Raw genomic sequence first — 17,421 nt, forward strand, 5'->3', positions numbered from 1 at the left:
TCGAGCGTTTCCGATCTATTTTTCCGAGTAAACTTTCTCTCCGGGAAAATGTCTTGGAACGTAAACCCTAATGCACAATTTTTTTTTTTTTATAAAAGCAAGTGTCGCAACCATTCTGTCCATCACTGTACCAAAGAGATTAACTCGAACAATCGATCGAGAAAACGATCGAAACGATAGTTTTCCGTTGGTATCTCCCGTCGCAGCGCCGTGATGCTGCATCATCGGGACGACGGCGCGTGCGTTACGTGGCAAACCTGACTGTATACTCACAGTCCGTACAGTCGAGAGGAGGCTGTGTGCTGAAATGTGGCGAGCTGTAGCTGGGAGGGTGGTGACACCGGCTGGGTGCATACCTCAGCACCCGGCTGTCGGGGACAGGATGCGTCGAGTCTGGGCTCTCTCGTCTTTGTCTCTCTCGCGACGGGGCTGTCGTACCCTCTCCCAACTCCAATTCTTCTTCCCAGCCCCAACTGCCTAGCATCCTCCTCCGAAAATTCTCTTTTTAGGCGGACACTCGTCGTCTCCTCTTTAATTGTTTCGCGTCTCCACTGAATATTCTGCAAAGAAAGAAAAGGGCCCGGCTTAAACTCCGACCATCGACGCGGTTGTCCGACCTCCGTCACTTCTCCCTCCATCCCGGGGACGCCGTTGCGTCGCCGTATCTTTTCGAAAAAAAAAAAAACTCGTAATTACGCATAACGATAACCGTGTACAATACTTTCGGCGAGCCGCGCTACTTCGTCAGCTTCGGCGAATAAAGGACTCGATTGGCTATGTCTTCGGATGGTCTCGGGTACCATTTCGATTTCTTAGATTGTAAAGCGTCATAAATCTGTATAATAATAACAACAATCGACAGCCGCGAAAGACGAATTTCATGCATGCTGTGAAATTTGAAAAGTAATTCGGTGATTTAAACAGCTCCTTTTTCTTTCAATGCTACGTTACGGTTGTTTAAACCGATTAGATAGCAGAAGGCAAGAAAGAAAAATTTACGCCGCGGGCAGTGTAAACAAATCTGCCGATCGCGCGGTCGAGCGTTTTCCGCAATCATTCCTGTGGGCGTACCCTCGGCCGCGATTGGCCGATCCGTTTTTTTCGTGAGTAGATCTTAGACCTTGGACCGTGGCCTTGAACAAGTCCGAACAAGCGCGCTCACGTAACCTTCGGAATTATTGGAAGAGGAAAAACTCGGGGAAAGAATATGTGGAGGAAGAATCGCGATGGCACCATACGGAACAACATAGCGAAACGCGAAACACATAACGATCGTATTTTCTTTCAATACGCTAGCGTTTTCGGAGTGAAAAGAACAGTTATTCTGCCGCGGTACGAAGGCGGATTAGCGATTGCGTTAAAATTGAGCGAACTTGAGCGAGGGTGACGTAAATCGAGTGCAAACGGGTTGCGAGAACTTGATGACATGGAGACAAGAGAAGGCGCGACGAGATCGACGAAGAAATGTAGAAAGATCCCCGAGACGAAGCGAGAGACAAGGTCGACCTCGCGGCACCGTCGATCGGAAATCGCGCATAACTGCGGTTACGCGCGTCCGTTTTCGACTACTACATCGCAAACTACTCAACGTTACTAGGTAAATATTACCCGAGGACTCGTAAAACGCGAAAATCGTCAAGAGGTCTGGGCATCTCCGAACTTTGTTTTCAGTGAATTCGAAAATTATCAGATATTCAAATTCAATTGATTTGACTCGCGAGACAAGAAGAATCGCAGTGGGAAAGATAAGTTGAAAACAACTTGTCCTATCTATCAATGACAGAGATTTGCATTTATTTAGTAAAGTGAGATAATTACGAGAGTAAAATATTGACCTTAGAACAGAGAGGTTTCGAGTATCAATTATGTTAAGTGAATTGATGAAGCAATTGAGGGAAACCTGTCATAATAATTTACAACTTTTCTAGAACTGTGACGTTGCAGTTCAGGAAAGCGGAAAAATCTAAAAGAACTTCTTCGCGGATTAGTCAAATTAAGATTAGTTGTGACTAACTTTTATACTAGAAATGCGAAGAGTCTATCGAGAAAGCAGCTCGTGAATTTTTAATACTGTACATTAACCGAGTCTCTCGCTCTCCCTCGCTCGCTCACGCGAGAGTGTGAGTGAGGAACCAAGAGAGAATGCATCAAGTTTGCTGCTCCCTCGGGTCTGACTCACGACTCGTTCAACTCACCCACCTATACCTAAGAGAATCCTGCCATTGTGTATCGTGTCCGCTCGTTCGTCCCTGCTCTCCCCTCCCGCGTCTCTGCCCCCCTTCCCTACCCACGCACCCTTTCTTCGCGAGAGCGGGTTTCCCCGCGGATGCAGACGCGCGCAGGTACGTAAGGGTGAGTGCCCTACGAATGTCGAACCTCGAAATTTGATGGGAAGATAACACGCGTCTTCTAATTTGCGGGCGACAAGAATGCGGTTGAGAGAAACCAAGCCTGGCTGATCATTATACGGCTTGATATTTCGCGTCTTGTGAATTTTTGTCAATTTTATCAATTTCATATTTCACAGCACGGCGAGGATTTGTTACGAAATTCTGTATTTTCCATTGTATTTATCATGAATTTTACATCTCTCATATTTTGCGCCGCGCACTCGCGATCGCGACATTAATTTAATATTTCACATCTCGTAATGGAGTTGATTATTAATGTATATATCATATTTCATGTAGTTATTATTAGCCTGGTCACATTTCATAATATCGCTATTAATTTTACTCACAATATAGTCAACCTGAATTTTGCACAGCGTTCCCCAAGGAGCACGAGTGAAATAATTGACACAATGTGCGGCGGCGTGCACGATGCTCGTCCACAAAAATCTCACAATTACGTAAGCAGATCGGAAAGTAAGCTGCTGACCGCTCGTAAAACTGATTGTACTTTCCTGCTTGCCCTTAGCAAGTGGCGTCTGCGCAAGTTCGTTACCGTCAAATTCCACAAAAGATACACAAGCAAAGAGATATATGGGGATCTCGTGTTACCATCAGGATCCCATAATATTCCCAACAATAGGATATTCGAAAAGGACGGAAATAAGTCTGCGTCTTTTCATAGCTCTTTATACAGAGCAGACATCAAAGAAATGAGAAAGCAACGACGCATTGAAAAAAATGCTGATCAATCGAAAATTATATTTTTCTTGTACGAAAATATTTGACTGAAGATTACAGCCCAGCTTGAAGGCTATTATGTCGCCAGTCTTTATATAAGTGTCGCTGCTATAAGTGTGCATTATTCCTTAGGCCGTCCCGACGCCGAGGTTTCTTTCCTTTACTCTCTTAAAGCAAATAGTTTCTATAGTTGTAACTATAGTCAGCGATTATGAAATGCTTTTCGGTGATAATTCATTGTTCGGCCTTAAAAGAATAAAGAGAATGGAGAACGGTATCAGTTAGTCGAGTAAAAATCGTAGTACTACCTACGTATACGATTGTATTCTTCACCGAGAATAGGGATTTATCAGAGAACCTTCTTTCCTTTTTTTTATCTTTTTTATCTTCGCAACTTGTAACGTGTGCTTCAGCTTTTTTTCACCCACTTGCTCACCGAAATGGAATGTACTTTGTGTCAAGAAAACACCCCGTAATAACGGAATATAAATCCGTTTAGGAGGCCGCGACGACACGGCTCTTAGCCAGAAGAGTAAATCAGACACCTGCCGGCGCTGGTGTTTGACATAGTATTTCAACAATACCACCAGATTGCCAGGTAGAAGGGCGGATTTTGCGACCGTAGCCTATCTTAGTGCTCGAGTGCTGTCATTGTGTCGCTTCGACGGATCTTATACCTGCGACACTTCAGGGAGAAAGAACGCTAAGTCCCTAATCGAGAAACCCACTAAATTTCGCATTGACGACACAAGGGGCAACCGAGTGCGTTAGACTTCGATTTTAGAGTCGAAGTTTCGCTAGCATATTGGTCGAACTGAATATTTTTTCTTCTTTCGCAACTTCTTAGCTTTCCGTATAAAATTAATAAATTATTTTTAAAACTACCTAATCGTAATAAATTAACTTGATAACGCGATAAAGTTAATACTTCCTTAAAAATTTCCATTTGAAATTGAATGAACAAAATATCCGCCAATAGCAACAAGGTTGCTCCTATATACTTTTGAATTGTAAAGTTGGATTTATTGAAAAAATTTCTATATTACATGATTTCTATACATACTTTTTTGTCTAAACAAGCATCAGCCTCGGTACTGACGTAATTCTAAGTGGCGAACGAGGCCCAGAGAATTGTTCTAACGAGTCGAAGATCCGAGTTCAAATCCGACCAGAAATTATCAGTTTTTATTTTATCACCGTCTCTCGGAAGGAACTGGTGACTTCGATATTTTACCCTCTCTGTGTACATATACAGAAGAGACTCCAACACTCAAAAATCGAGCAGCAGGGGGTCTGACCCTCGTGAACAACAGGCACTCGCCAACGTGCCTGGCGAGCGTGGCGTTTTAATACGCCAACTTCTTAAAAAAAAAACCCATGTCGACAGGCATGGAAGAAGTCTACGTCCAGAACTGGACTGACAGAGAAATTCTATCAATTGGCAAAAAAGAAAGAATTCTACATTTGGTAACATTTTACGATAACGTCAAAAATATAAACAACTTAGTTTCCTCAGCACCGTTCATTTTACAATGGTTTATGCCCAATTCCCGCCACGTCAAGAATTGTCAAGAATTAATAATTGATGTGTAATATAATAAAACTGTACAAATGTATTAATCGCGTTTTATCTTGCTGATGTGAGATCACCAAGAGAGTTCTCTCATCGAAAGGATGCAAGAGGTTGTAACATCAAGAAAATTAATCGAACAATGATTCAGCGAAATTATTGTAAGACATCTTTTATGTCATCGTTGAAGCTTTCCTTCAAGATATACCTACACGGGGTAGTTCTGCATAAAGGGCGTAACAAACTGTTTTCTCGGGAAACTGTAACGCAAAAAAAATTCGTTCTACTATTTCAGGTTTTCAGAACCTTTCATGTGACATAAAGGCTACTACAGGGTCCGGTAGGAGGGCAGGTAAACGCCCCTCTTTATGATTTACGTAGCACATAAATTTTTGCATTTTATACAACTTATTATATCGAAATAACTTCTGTTGTATGTAGGTTTAATTTTTTTTTCCAATAAATTTGAGAGACAAACTCGCGCGCACAAACGTGTGTTGCGTTTGTGATCGGCACACATACACGTGCAAAAATTTCTTAATTCAATATTAAAAGCAATAATCGGTACGTAACGATAGCGGGCCTAAAAGTAATCGTTATACATTTTTGTGCAATCAAGTTACATTATCACGAACCAATAAATCGTCTCAACTAAAACACGCTCGATTTAGATAACCGTGCATCTTCCGCGTGCTTCATGTGCAGCATCATATGCTTATTTTCGTAGCAGAATGTCAAAGTCGTTTTACACGAAGAGGCGAAATTGTGTCAAGCGCACGATTACGTGTAAATGCAAATCGCTTTATATCATTTTTGGAATTTTAATCCGCGCGCGCGCGCGGAGATGTCGCGCAAATTAATTTGCACGTCTGTTTATGCGTGTTCACCATAGACATAGTAAGAATAGACTGCGCGTTCCCTGCCTGACCCGTGTGAAAACATGTACCTACGAACTTTAGACCGAGATAGCTGGTGTTGAACAGTATAGAGATCCTGTAATCAGAGACTGGCCATAAGAGCCCAAATCGTCAAATTCCCGCGAGTGAGAGAGAAACACAGGCTATCTCACTCGTTCACGATCGTAGAATTGCGGGAATTTGACGAACTCTTATGGCCAGTCTCTGATTACAGGGTCTCTAGAAACAGTATAGCCTCATCTTTGTCTAGTGAAGTAGTGGGGGTAACAGACGAGTAGGAGAATGATGGAGGATAAAAATTTGTACACTTCTGCTGCCAAAATGCGCAGTCTACACATTACACGTCCAGAGTTGGAAAACTTACTTTATAAGAGTATCTGGTTACAGTCACAGTTTTTTTCGCTAAAAATGTAACTAGTTACGGTTACAAGTTACCAGTTCCAAAAAAAATAACGCGTTACAGTTACAGTTACTTAAAAAGTAACGAATCGTTACTTTGCAGTTACTTTCTTGCGATGAAAGTAAAAATATCAAATACGCGTTTGAATTATAAAGTGCCGATAAGAGCGTTTATGCGCAAGTGCAAGACCAAATGTGATCTGTGGAGGTTTAAAAAGTATATAAAGTAACAGTTAATGTAACTATTAAATTAGTTACTAGTTATCGAAAAAAAATGTAACTGAGTTAAGTAAAAAAAAAGTAGCTGTAACTTCGTTACAAGTAACGAGTTACTTCACAACCCTGTACACGTCGATGGTGTTCACCCATTTGCGTAGAACGACGAGGACGCGTAATGCCGCGCACAGCCGCGTGTACGATTCCGCGAATCAACTTCGCGGCGATGCATAATACGTGGTCCGTTCCGCGCGGGGCCGGCCGTGAGTTTTCACGTACGACACCGCCCCGTTGCCGTCGAGCAACGACGGCTCGCGCCTACACGAATACGCCGCGCGACTTCCGGCGTGTACCACAGATAATGGTATCGCCGGAATGCGCGTCTCGTTAGAAAAATTACAGACACCGTTTCGCCCGCGCGACACGCACAACGCGTTGCGTAGCATTCAATTACCGGCGAGATTTCTCGTCGCTTTATCTGCGCGACAAGCCGGAAGGGACGTACAAATTCCCAACGTCCACGTGGTTTTATGTTGTCCCGCCCCCTCCCCTGTTTTCCCTCCCCGTGGCGGAAATGTTGCTCGCCGTTGAACGCTACCCCGGCTATTCCCGATTTAAAAAACAGCTTAGGGGGATGCTGGAGTGATTCTGCACCTTTTGCACTTTTTGCATCTGGAACTGTCGATTCATGAAAACATTTGCGTAATACACAAGCTTTAAGGCTCGTGCGTACAGATCGAGAGTGTCCCACTATTCGGACTAAATGGGAGAACGGCATGGCATCATTGAAATTAAGTTTAGAAGCCTAGAGAGAAATGTATTCGCTTAAATGAGCGAGAGGTTGGGTAACCTATAAATTATTTTCAAACTCATGAGTGAATAGATTTCTTGTCAGGCTTCTAAACTGAGTTTCAATGATGCCACGCTGTTCTCCGATTTAGTCCGAACGGTGGAACACTGTCGGTCTGTACACAGAAGCGGCATAATTTGTACATTACACAAATGGCATCGCGAATCGACAGTTCTAGGAGCAAGAGGTGCCGAATCGCACCAGCGTCCCCTCAATTTCCGAGACAGATTGCGAGGACGCGAGGGGAGAGGGCACACTCTTCGCTCGGCGTAAACTTCCCCACGACGGAGGCTCACCGGGAATTTTCGAAACGCGGGTGGAGAAATTATAAGACTCATTAAAAAGTCGCAGATTGCAAACTGTCCGCGCATTGAAAGCGGAGCGCGGCACGAGGAGACGCGATACGGCGAGATGAAACGTCCGCGATCTTATCTTGAGTCGCGACTCTTGAATTTCTTAAAGCTAGCTCTCGAGTTACATCCCGCCACTCTCTGGCGTCTCCCCCCCCCCCTCTGTCTATCTCTCTCTGTCTGTCTGTCTATCTCTTCCGACGTATACGCTTTGTACTTTCCCCCGCAGAATAAGGGCACTTTGATGGGGTGTCGCGACAGGGAAAGTGACGTGTTAGGCGCATTAAGTGACATTTATAGCGATTTGAGCGAGGCATCGATGAATTTCCAGGCTCATTACGGCGTGACATTGCCCTTTAACGTCCCATCGTCACGCACACATACACACACACACACGATTCGCACATTGTACTCTCGCGTGCGCACGTATGCGCTCGTGTTGCGTGACGTCACATAAATCTTCACGTGCCGAGACAAAGGAGTGAGATCCGAGTACGCAACTGTTCTAGTCGCGACTTCTTAAGGCCCCGTGTCCACGATGGTAGAACCCGGACAAGGCCCTTACGGCTCGCGTATCAATTTTTCAGGCCCGCGCCACGAACGAACTAACTATCGCGATTCGCGGTAGGTACAAGCGAAAAAGAAAATAATGTGTTTTAGGACCGCGAGGTAATCATGTAGGCCACCCGCATGAATCATTCAATAAACTTCTTGCGAACGGAATCGATACGGCGGACTTTACAGCGCCAGAAGTTGGGAGTTTATGACATCTGCCGCGGGTTAATCGAGTCCTTATATATATAAAGAGAGGAAAGGAGCGCGCGCGCGTGGGAACGGTGACTGGAAACTAGTTCCCGATACCTTGAAACTGGAATCGAGCGCGACTCAACTTCGGCGACTTCTCGATAGTCGCGATTACAAATCGCACGTGCGCGCCATTCATCGGGGCCGATCTCGGCGGCGCTGGGTGGCTGGAAACGAAAGCGACCGTCTCCCGGTGATAACAGTCATTGCTCGGAAGGGGAGAGTGCACTCGAGAGGCCGCGGCCGCAAATTATTCACGCTTATACTCGCGCGTAGAAACACACACACACACGCGCGCGCGCGCGACTGCGTAACGTAAAAGCGGAGGCTCTTAAGGGCCGCTTCGCAGCACACAAATCGCAATCGAGTTACACGCGAGTCTCTTCCATAAACAGATTGACCGACGCCCAACGGTAGCACACGCTCGCACCGTCGTGACGTCATGTTCCGTAACCAAGCGAGACAGAGGAAAAGAGAAAGAGAGAGAAAGGGAGCGTGTGAGACAGAGAGAACGCGCGAAACCGAGCGTTACAACGCCCGGTGAGTCGTGCGTCGCGTTTTGCACACAGCTGTGCGTGGTGTGTGTTACTTCACGTGGCATACCGGGTGTCCGTCGAAACGTACCGCTCGAGCCTCGCGTTACACGCGTCGCGAGCTGCCAGTCGGAAATAATTTTGATACCAGATACTTCTCGGAAAACTCGTGGGATGATGAAACGTCGACTCGACTCGACTCGGACACGAAGAGCCAGGAGTTTCCGCCGCCGCAGCGTGTGGAATCTTAAATCTCCCTTTATTCGCGGCTATCTCGATGGACGAGGCCTCGTTAAAATCGGCGAGCGAATTAACGAAGAAGCGAGGGAACTTTTAGACACGTTGCAAGATCGCCCCCGAAGACGAATATAATAGCACTGTCCTAATCCCCGCGAGGTTCATCGCGTTGCACGGGGCGGACGCGCGCGTGCACGTACCCGCGAATAACAAACGCGTACGCAAGATCGCGTGTAACGGATTTCAAAACAACGAAACACACATCGAACGCAAGTTTTAGCGCCCGGGATAATGACGCGGTATGAAGAAATAAAGTTCACACGTTTGCGCAACCGCGGATGCATCCAAGAGTAACGCTCGCGCCGGAGCGTGGCTCTGAGTCGCAAAAGAGAGTTTCTCTGTTACCCCGATTCTTTCGGGAACGCGGGAAAATTATTTACAAAATTGTTAGAAGTGTGCCGAGAACGTGGAGTAACGGCTGAGTGACGCCTTCCCACTTTGACGATGCCCCGTCTCGCGCTAAACCCAACTGCAATCCTATTCTTGCACGCTCAAAAAGAGAGTAGCGACTCGAAAATTTAGGAGAAATAGTGTATCATGCAATTTCGATATGAAAAATGAATAATAAAACGTACACGGAGAGAATTTCCTCTTCAAATTTATCCTGTCATGCGATCGTGGGACAACGTGGCATTTTGAAGAATTTTATTAACTTTGTGAAATTTTACCATACATTCTACTAGCAAAATATAAACCAAGTATAATTACTAGTCAAATGTATGGTGAAATTTAAAAAAAACTCATAAAACTCTTCGAAATGTCATGGTGTCCCACGATTGCATGATTTTCAGGAGAAATTTTAAGAGAAAGAAATGAGAGTTTTTCGGAGCTTGACCATATTCTACTAGCAAAATGTATAATTATTAGTAAAATGTATGGTGAAATTAAAAAAAAACTCATAAAACTCTTCGAAATGCCATGGTGTCCTACGATTATACGATTTTCAAGATAAATTTTAAGAGAAAGAAATGAGAATTTGTTACAATTTTACCATATAATCTACTAGCAAAATGTATACTAATTGTAAGTATAATTAAATATAATACATGCGTTAAAAAGTTTTAAAATTAGGGTACAATTTATATTATTAATATTATTCTTTTGATCTTTCTGTCTCTTTTCTTGACAGTTGTTTCCAAGTATTTGTACGTATAAATGTGTCTCGTTGAAAAATATTCTTCCTTATATTGGGCCGCGAAGCGTTAACAAAAATTATTGACACAGAAAGATTAGAATCACTGTCAAACTCCGTACCGTTTCGGTTCGCGGACTAATCCTCGTGGTTTTACACGCTCGCGCCACTGACGCCGCGCACGTACGTCGCGTAACGCGTGTCACTTACGCGTACGCAACGCGCACGTAACTCCGCGCCGTACGCAACGTCGCGGCCAATAAGAGAACGCGACCGTGTATGCACGCGAGTGAGCACGTGCACGTTGGCCGCAGAAAAATGGAGGAGGAGGAGGAGCGAGAGAAAAGAATCGTATACGCGGTGTCAATATTTATTACGATGTCATCGGAGGTCGCGAAGTTAAGCCTGATCTACAAGGTGCGTCCGGAAACCTTCTATTTCATGTAAGCAAACGGAAAAATTTGTCGACAACGTACGATTGTACAATACGTACAATTTATCAACTTGCACAAATTTATTAAACGCACGTATTGGCTACAAAATAGAATGAGTCTACGCAAAGGGCGCATTGCGGAGCAGACTTTAGCCCACGAGAGTTGCACGAGAACAACGGAATACCGCGCGCGAGATCGTTCGTCTTCCTCGCGGTGAAATAAAAGAGAAGTAAAAAAAATCTCACAGAGCGAATATTTATTCTCGCAATGTCAAAGGAAGATCGTTTCCACACGTCTATTCGTCTTAGCAACATTTACGAGTTCTGTTTAAGGTGGCTCCTACATGAACCGGCCGAAAGTAGTGAAAATTGAAATTTAAGTACGTCGTAGTTGTAAGTTTTATCTGTCAGTATGTGAAATTTCAGACCCGGTCGCCGATGAAATAAGAGGAAGAAAAAAAAGGTTCAGGTTGTACTTTTTAACATATAGGAGTTATGGGCCGATCACTCGCAGACACACTTTGAGGGTTAATATTATTTTATAAAAAAAAAACGAGAAAAATATAATAAATGTTACAGGGATTCAAATGCGCTGTTAAATATGTGAGGTCGCCGATCTCTGCGAGCGAATACTAATTAGTAAAGTCAAAAGATACAACGTTTTGAGGAAATTTCACAGCTCTTTGTGACTTGACAGCATCACACGTTTTTAAATATGTTTTTAAATGTGCGCATATAACCGAGCATATCAATGCATTTGATCAATAATGCATTAAGTGATACTTTTTTATGAAAAAGAAGTCATATGAATTTAGAAAAATGAAAGGGTCCCCACCAAAGCACCCGTACTAACCGCTCCTTCGTGCAGGAGCCACCTTAAAATAATAGATAGAAAAATACGATCGGATTGCATTAGGCTGCATGCAATTTCGATGTAAATAAATAAGACTCTTATTTATTTACATTGAAATTGCATGTGATCTAATGTAATCTGATCGTATTCTATCTATTTCAAACAGGGAGCGCTCTCATCGCGATTAAGATAAACGTGAACGATTAAATAAATTCATTGAGAGAATTTGCCTGTTGTAAAATCTTAGCAGTTGTATTTATCTGGTTTCTAATGCTCGCGGGTTTAAGAGGCTTTCAGAAATTAAAAAAAAAAGATATGGCTGAAGAGTTAATAAGTACTGTAACAGCTGGGCAACCGGGAAGAAGAAAGGAGAACAAAGCGGGCAAAAGTGGAAAGCGCGACAAAAGGAAACAGATCTACCCTGTGCGAACCGCACGTGCGTTAAACAAATTTCTTTTTTTCTTTTCAAGACGTGAGTGCCGACTGAGATTGTGGGTTTAGAGTCTGCGATAAATTTAAGGACGCGAATCGTCGCTTTGAATTAGTTAATTGCGAAACAGAGCGCGGATTTTGCTGAATAAATGCGATTGGGGGGAAAAAAGCAACAAAGATCCGTTTTGTTGCATTTAATCGTTTGTGACATTCAATCGTTTTTCTTTTAAATTAACGATATTACCGCTCGGACGTGCAATTATATAAGGCGAATATAACGAAACACTCTCGATACTCCATTATCTCGCTCTGGTATTGTTTATAACATATAAGTATAATATGGAGATACAATTAATAACGCGACGTGTTTTATCGCACACGGCGCAGTCGGGACTTCGTGGATGATTCGAGGACTCCGACGTGGATCCGCGCCCGTTCGAGACACACCGGCAGCGAAAGGGAAAGGCTAACGCTCGCGAATTAGCCGCGTAAGCCGGTGCGAGTCGTCAACACGTGCCGAAATCTCGGGCGCGGATCTCGCGGATTCGCCCGAGATAATGCCGCTATAATCTCGCCACTCGTGCAAACACGCCGATAATTATTTTCGACGGTGCTAATCGAATGTAATCGATCGCAGATAGGGTTGGAGGATCCGCTCTCCGGAAGGAGTAACACGCGCTCTCGTTGCGCACAGTAGTCGCTGATAACGGCGCGAACCAATAACCGATTATCACGTACGTGAACCTTCGTAAACCACGCGGCATCCGTTCCGCATAGAAACGACGGGCGGAGAGGTGGCGAAAAGAGGGACGGAGAGAGGGAGGACCGCTCGCGGAGACTTTTTGGTACGGAGCTGACGTATCGCGGTTTCGTGGAAACTATTGAGAATAGTGGCCTTATTTCTCCGAGTTCCGCAGCTGTTGACAGGCTAAACAAATAGTTCTGGCCATTAAACCGAGGAAAATACCTCGGGACAAACTGAGACTTTGCGGCAATTCTCTTCGACGTAGAGAAATAATTCCGAAAAGCGTTTCTCCTGAGGGAAAAAAAAGAGAGACCGATCGCGGCGAGCGAACGTCGTTACGAATTTATCGAATTCGAAAAACTCGCGGGGACGTTTCGTAAGTTTCGTGAAACCATTCCCGGACAATTTCGCGTCAATCTATTGGCATTACTAAGGACAGGAAGTTTATGCATTTATTGCTTTAAAAGCAATAATGATATTTAAAATACATACTAAGAAATAAGATACACATTAAAATTCAACTTATTTTAGGCCGCATAATTTTGCATAATTTCAATAAACACTTTGCATAATTTCAGTAAAATTTCTTGCATAATCGAACATTTTTAAATGCATAAACTTCCTGTCCTTACAGCAGGGGTGCTGCATGCCAATATAATAGAGTATCTAGTTTATATAAATATACATTTTAGTTGGCGCCATTCGACGATATCATTACTTTTGTAGAGGATAAAACTGTTTTCTTTTTCCAACAAAATATATACAAATAATTAAGTTATATAATTCCTGATTGGATGGCGCTTATACTTGACGTCTCTTTTTACCTATTTTTAAAAAAAGATTATTTTTTAAGGTTGACATTATAGCAGGAGTGCTGCTGCATGCCAATACGAGTGAAGAAATACAATTAGATAATTTCGCGACCCAGAGAGACGCGTCTCCAAGTACCAAAGACTTCCCTATACCCCGCACTCCAAATCTAACGACAAGTGCGTAAATCGTAAAGCGTGTAAAAATTACCCGCTTGCATTTGTACGCGTTTATGTGTGCGAAATCGTAAAACGCGCGTACAAATGCGTAAAAAATCCAAGTGTATAAGTGTGTGAAATCGTAAAAATACACATATAAATGAGGCAGAAAGGGCTTCGCAATTATACACACGTTACCATTTGCACTTGCGTATGTAAACATTGCACACTTGTATTTGCAGCGCAGCGCGAGCAACGTGTGTCAGGCTCACGTCCGCGTGCGAGGCGGGGGATAATTTTAGGGCGGACGCGTGACAACGTAACGAAATAATAAGCGCGGATCCGGGCGTCGAATAGAAATCGCTCCAAAAGGACGAAAAGCGCCTCTTATCGTGATCCGTGAGCGACGAAGATCGTCCATTTTTCGGCGGAATCGAGACCGAGCGCCGTCCGTTTCCCCCCTTCGCCTTCGATTCAGAGCGCGACGTAATCTCATAAATTTGCAAGTGCAAGCTCTGTAAAAAGGCAGAATCAACTCCACGTTCTTCCCCCGATGTATTATTACACGTTACGAGACACCGGGTCGTTTCCACCGATCGAAAACGCGCGACTGTCCGGAGTAATTCGTCCGAGTTGACACAAGACACGAAATAATTTTGTACGGTTCGATATTTTTAACTTTTCATTACTTCAGCTCTCGGTAACGTAAATTGATGCTATTAAACTCAGGTAGAGGACTTATTGATTATCTCTCACGCGCCATTGCAGAATTTATACGGCACATACGGGGATATGTCAATTTTCGCCCGCTAATGAAAATTGAATTTGACGAACGAACGAGGTGAAGCTTCCCGGCGTTAAACTCAAGAGTCGGTTGAAAAATTTATGAAACTCGATAGGCGGCTACGCCGCTGGACTCTCGGGAGATTGCGCATCTTGAGAGACAACGTCCTATGCGCGATTAAATCCATGTGGAGTCATTCTGCGCTGCGAGATTATACTATCGGAAAGCGGCGCACGCTTCTCACGCGATACCATGTGTTCCAATATTGGCGCTCCTCGCGATCGTCGCCGTCGCGCACGCAGCTCCGCAGATCGTAGATCGCGATCGGCCGCTCGGATTACACAACGACCTCCGGCTTACCGCTCGACAATCGGGGCAGATAACGCGAGCCTCGACCGTAAATCTGTATCGGTACGCGTAACAACCGATAAACCGTCTACGACCGCGCCGTCTTCAACGATCCACGCTACGAAAACCGTCTACGTCTCGCCCCTTTCCCCGCGAATTGAGATCAGCGATATCAAATCCGCGACGCTCCCTCTCTCCGCACGCGTGTGGTTGGAACGCGTCTCTCGTGCATCGCGCACGGAGAGAATTTTTTCTTCAAATTTACCCTGAGAATCATGTAGCCGTGGGACAATATGGTATTTCGAAGAATTTTATGAGTTTTTGGAAATTTTATCATGCATTTTACTAATAGAATGTATGGAAAAGTTTCAAAAGATTTTCTTTCAAAAACTTTCTTTCTCTCAAAATTTATTCTGTGAATCATGTCATCGTGGGACAACATGTGGCATTTCGAAGAATTTTATAAGAGTTTTCGAATGTTTCACCATGCATTTTACTAGTAGAATGTATGGTAAAGTTTCAAAAAAACTGTAAATTCTTTCTCTCAAAATTTATTCTAAAAATCATGTCATCGTGGGACAACATAGCATTTTGAAGAATTCTATAAGGGTTTTTGGAAATTTTATCATGCATTTTACTAGTAGAATGTATGGTAAAGTTTCAAAAAACTGTAATTTCTTTCTCTCAAAATTTATTCTGAAAATCATGCACCACGTAAGACAATATGGCATCCTGGTGAATTTAAAAAAACCGTCATACAGTTCTTCAAAACGCCATGTTGACCCACGATTACATGACTCTCGGGGTAAATTTTAAGAGCAGGCTCTCTCCGTGTAGTTCATAGTCTGCCGCGGCAAAGGTGAATTGAAAACAGATTCTGAAAATTTGTACTCTAGCGTGAGTGAATCTGTACCAGGCTTCTTTGAATAACTTGCGGGCGAGCCAATTTTAGCGGGGCTCGCTTCGCTCGTTTCAGAGACTATTATTCATCCGAGGAACTTTAGTCTCACTTTTCTTTCCCGTTGATTCTCCGCGCGATCTATCCAGACCTACATCTTTTCGCGTAAAGACCGAACAGCTGACGTTGAGTGCGAGCAATAAGCAGCCGCCCGGTCAAAATATTGAAACTGCGCTCCGCGATAAACCTGATCGGGCGGATCAATGAACCCGACTATGAATATATTCGGGGATCGCGCGCCGGAGGAGAAGACGACGAAGAAGAAGAGAAAGAGGGACGAGAGCCGTGTGGACGTGCATGCGCGCGCAGCGTCATAATCTTATCGTCGATCGCGAGTGATTCAACTTTGAACTTTCCGTCGGCCAAAAATACACCCGCGGATTCGGCCGTCGGGGTGGCACGGCTCGATTCGGCGGGGGAGGAGCGGGGGATGCGCGAGTAACGCCGTCACGACGCGATATTTTCGCGGAACCGATCCCAACCCCCGTTCCTGATCGAGATCGAGGAAACTACGAACAAAGACGATTAATCATCGGCCTCATCAGCGCCGCCCGATCCTATTAGCCGCGATTGTATCTCTGACGGAGATAACGCTCCAAGGAAAGAGACAGACAGGGGAGGGAGGGAGGGTGGGTGGGAGAGAAAGAGAGATATGGAGGAATCGTGCGGTTAAACCGAGATTACATTATACTTAAATCACGCCGAGCGAAGCCGTATAACAGTGTGCTTTTAATATCGCGTGGCGTCGCGAGGTGTAACAGAGAAACCCTTTTAAATGCGCCCGTGGCCGTCGGGGGATGGCGCACGTAATTGCGCGTAACACGGTCCTCGTGGCGCTGCCGCGGGTGTAATCTCGCGCGGAGGATGGTCGACGATCGGAGCGGGATGGATCTTGGGAGCCGGGGATGATACGCGGGGCTCGTACGCCGGAGGTCGCGAGATGACCGAGTGTCGGGGACTTACTCTCTCGTTCGCGGCTGGCGTCGTCAAGGATCGCCGAGCGAATCGGCGACGGTGCCGAACCGGTAAATCCGCCCACAGCTGGCGACGGCGACGGCGGCGGCGACGTGAAAGAGGACCACCACCATTTCGTCGCTCAATCGCGTCCGGCGTGCCGGGAGTGCACTTTCCATTCAAGCGGCGCCGACGGCCTCGCCGCAGAGTGATCAATCGCACCGTGCAAAAGCGTCATTGTACTCGCGCACATATCCACCCACAGCGCGCTCGTCGAGACACCGGGGAGAGAACCGTTGCGCGTTCCAGGCCGCGAAGATGCACTGAGCAGAGGAGCAGCGTAATCTCGTTACGAAGGTGGAAGGAAGGAGAGAGAGAGAGAGAAAGAGAAAGAGAGAGAAAGAGAGAGCGAGGAGGGAGGAGCGGGCGAAGGGAGGGGAGGAAGAAAGAGACGGCGAGGAAGGCACCGTGCACTACGTTACGTGCGAGCGTAATATCGCGCGATAGCCGTCGCCGTTACGGGAAACGCACCCGCGCGTCATACGAGACGCGTCGACGACGAATTTTCAGGCGACGAGAGCGAGCCTGAAGCGCGATACCGAGAATCCCGGCTACGGCGGAACTCGCCGGACGGACGAGACGGAGGGAGAAGAGAGAGAGAGAGAGAGAGAGAGAGAGAGAGAGAGAGAGAGAGAGAGAGAGAGAGAGAGAGAGAGAGAGAGAGAGAGAGAGAGAGAGAGAGAGAGA

General features: G+C 45.2%; 1 protein-coding gene across 8 annotated transcripts in view; it reads right to left on the reverse strand.

The window, feature by feature from the left end:
• LOC105567630 (putative transcription factor capicua) overlaps positions 1-17,421 on the reverse strand; it is a 58,874-nt gene that overhangs the window by 15,423 nt on the left and 26,030 nt on the right. For 6 of the 8 annotated variants that reach the window (XM_012022634.1, XM_012022636.1, XM_012022637.1 and 3 more), the window contains exons 1-2: positions 16,684-17,350; positions 274-560 (exon numbers count right to left, since the gene is read on the reverse strand). The gene's annotated coding sequence lies outside the window, so the exon portion shown is untranslated. Of the gene's footprint in view, positions 1-273; positions 561-16,683; positions 17,351-17,421 lie in introns of those variants that run through there. The other 2 variants (XM_012022632.1, XM_012022633.1) reach the window with 1 other exon arrangement.

Source organism: Vollenhovia emeryi, unplaced genomic scaffold, assembly GCF_000949405.1.
Source record: "Vollenhovia emeryi isolate VEMERY1.0 unplaced genomic scaffold, V.emery_V1.0 DF939136.1, whole genome shotgun sequence".
NCBI lineage: Eukaryota > Metazoa > Arthropoda > Insecta > Hymenoptera > Formicidae > Vollenhovia > Vollenhovia emeryi.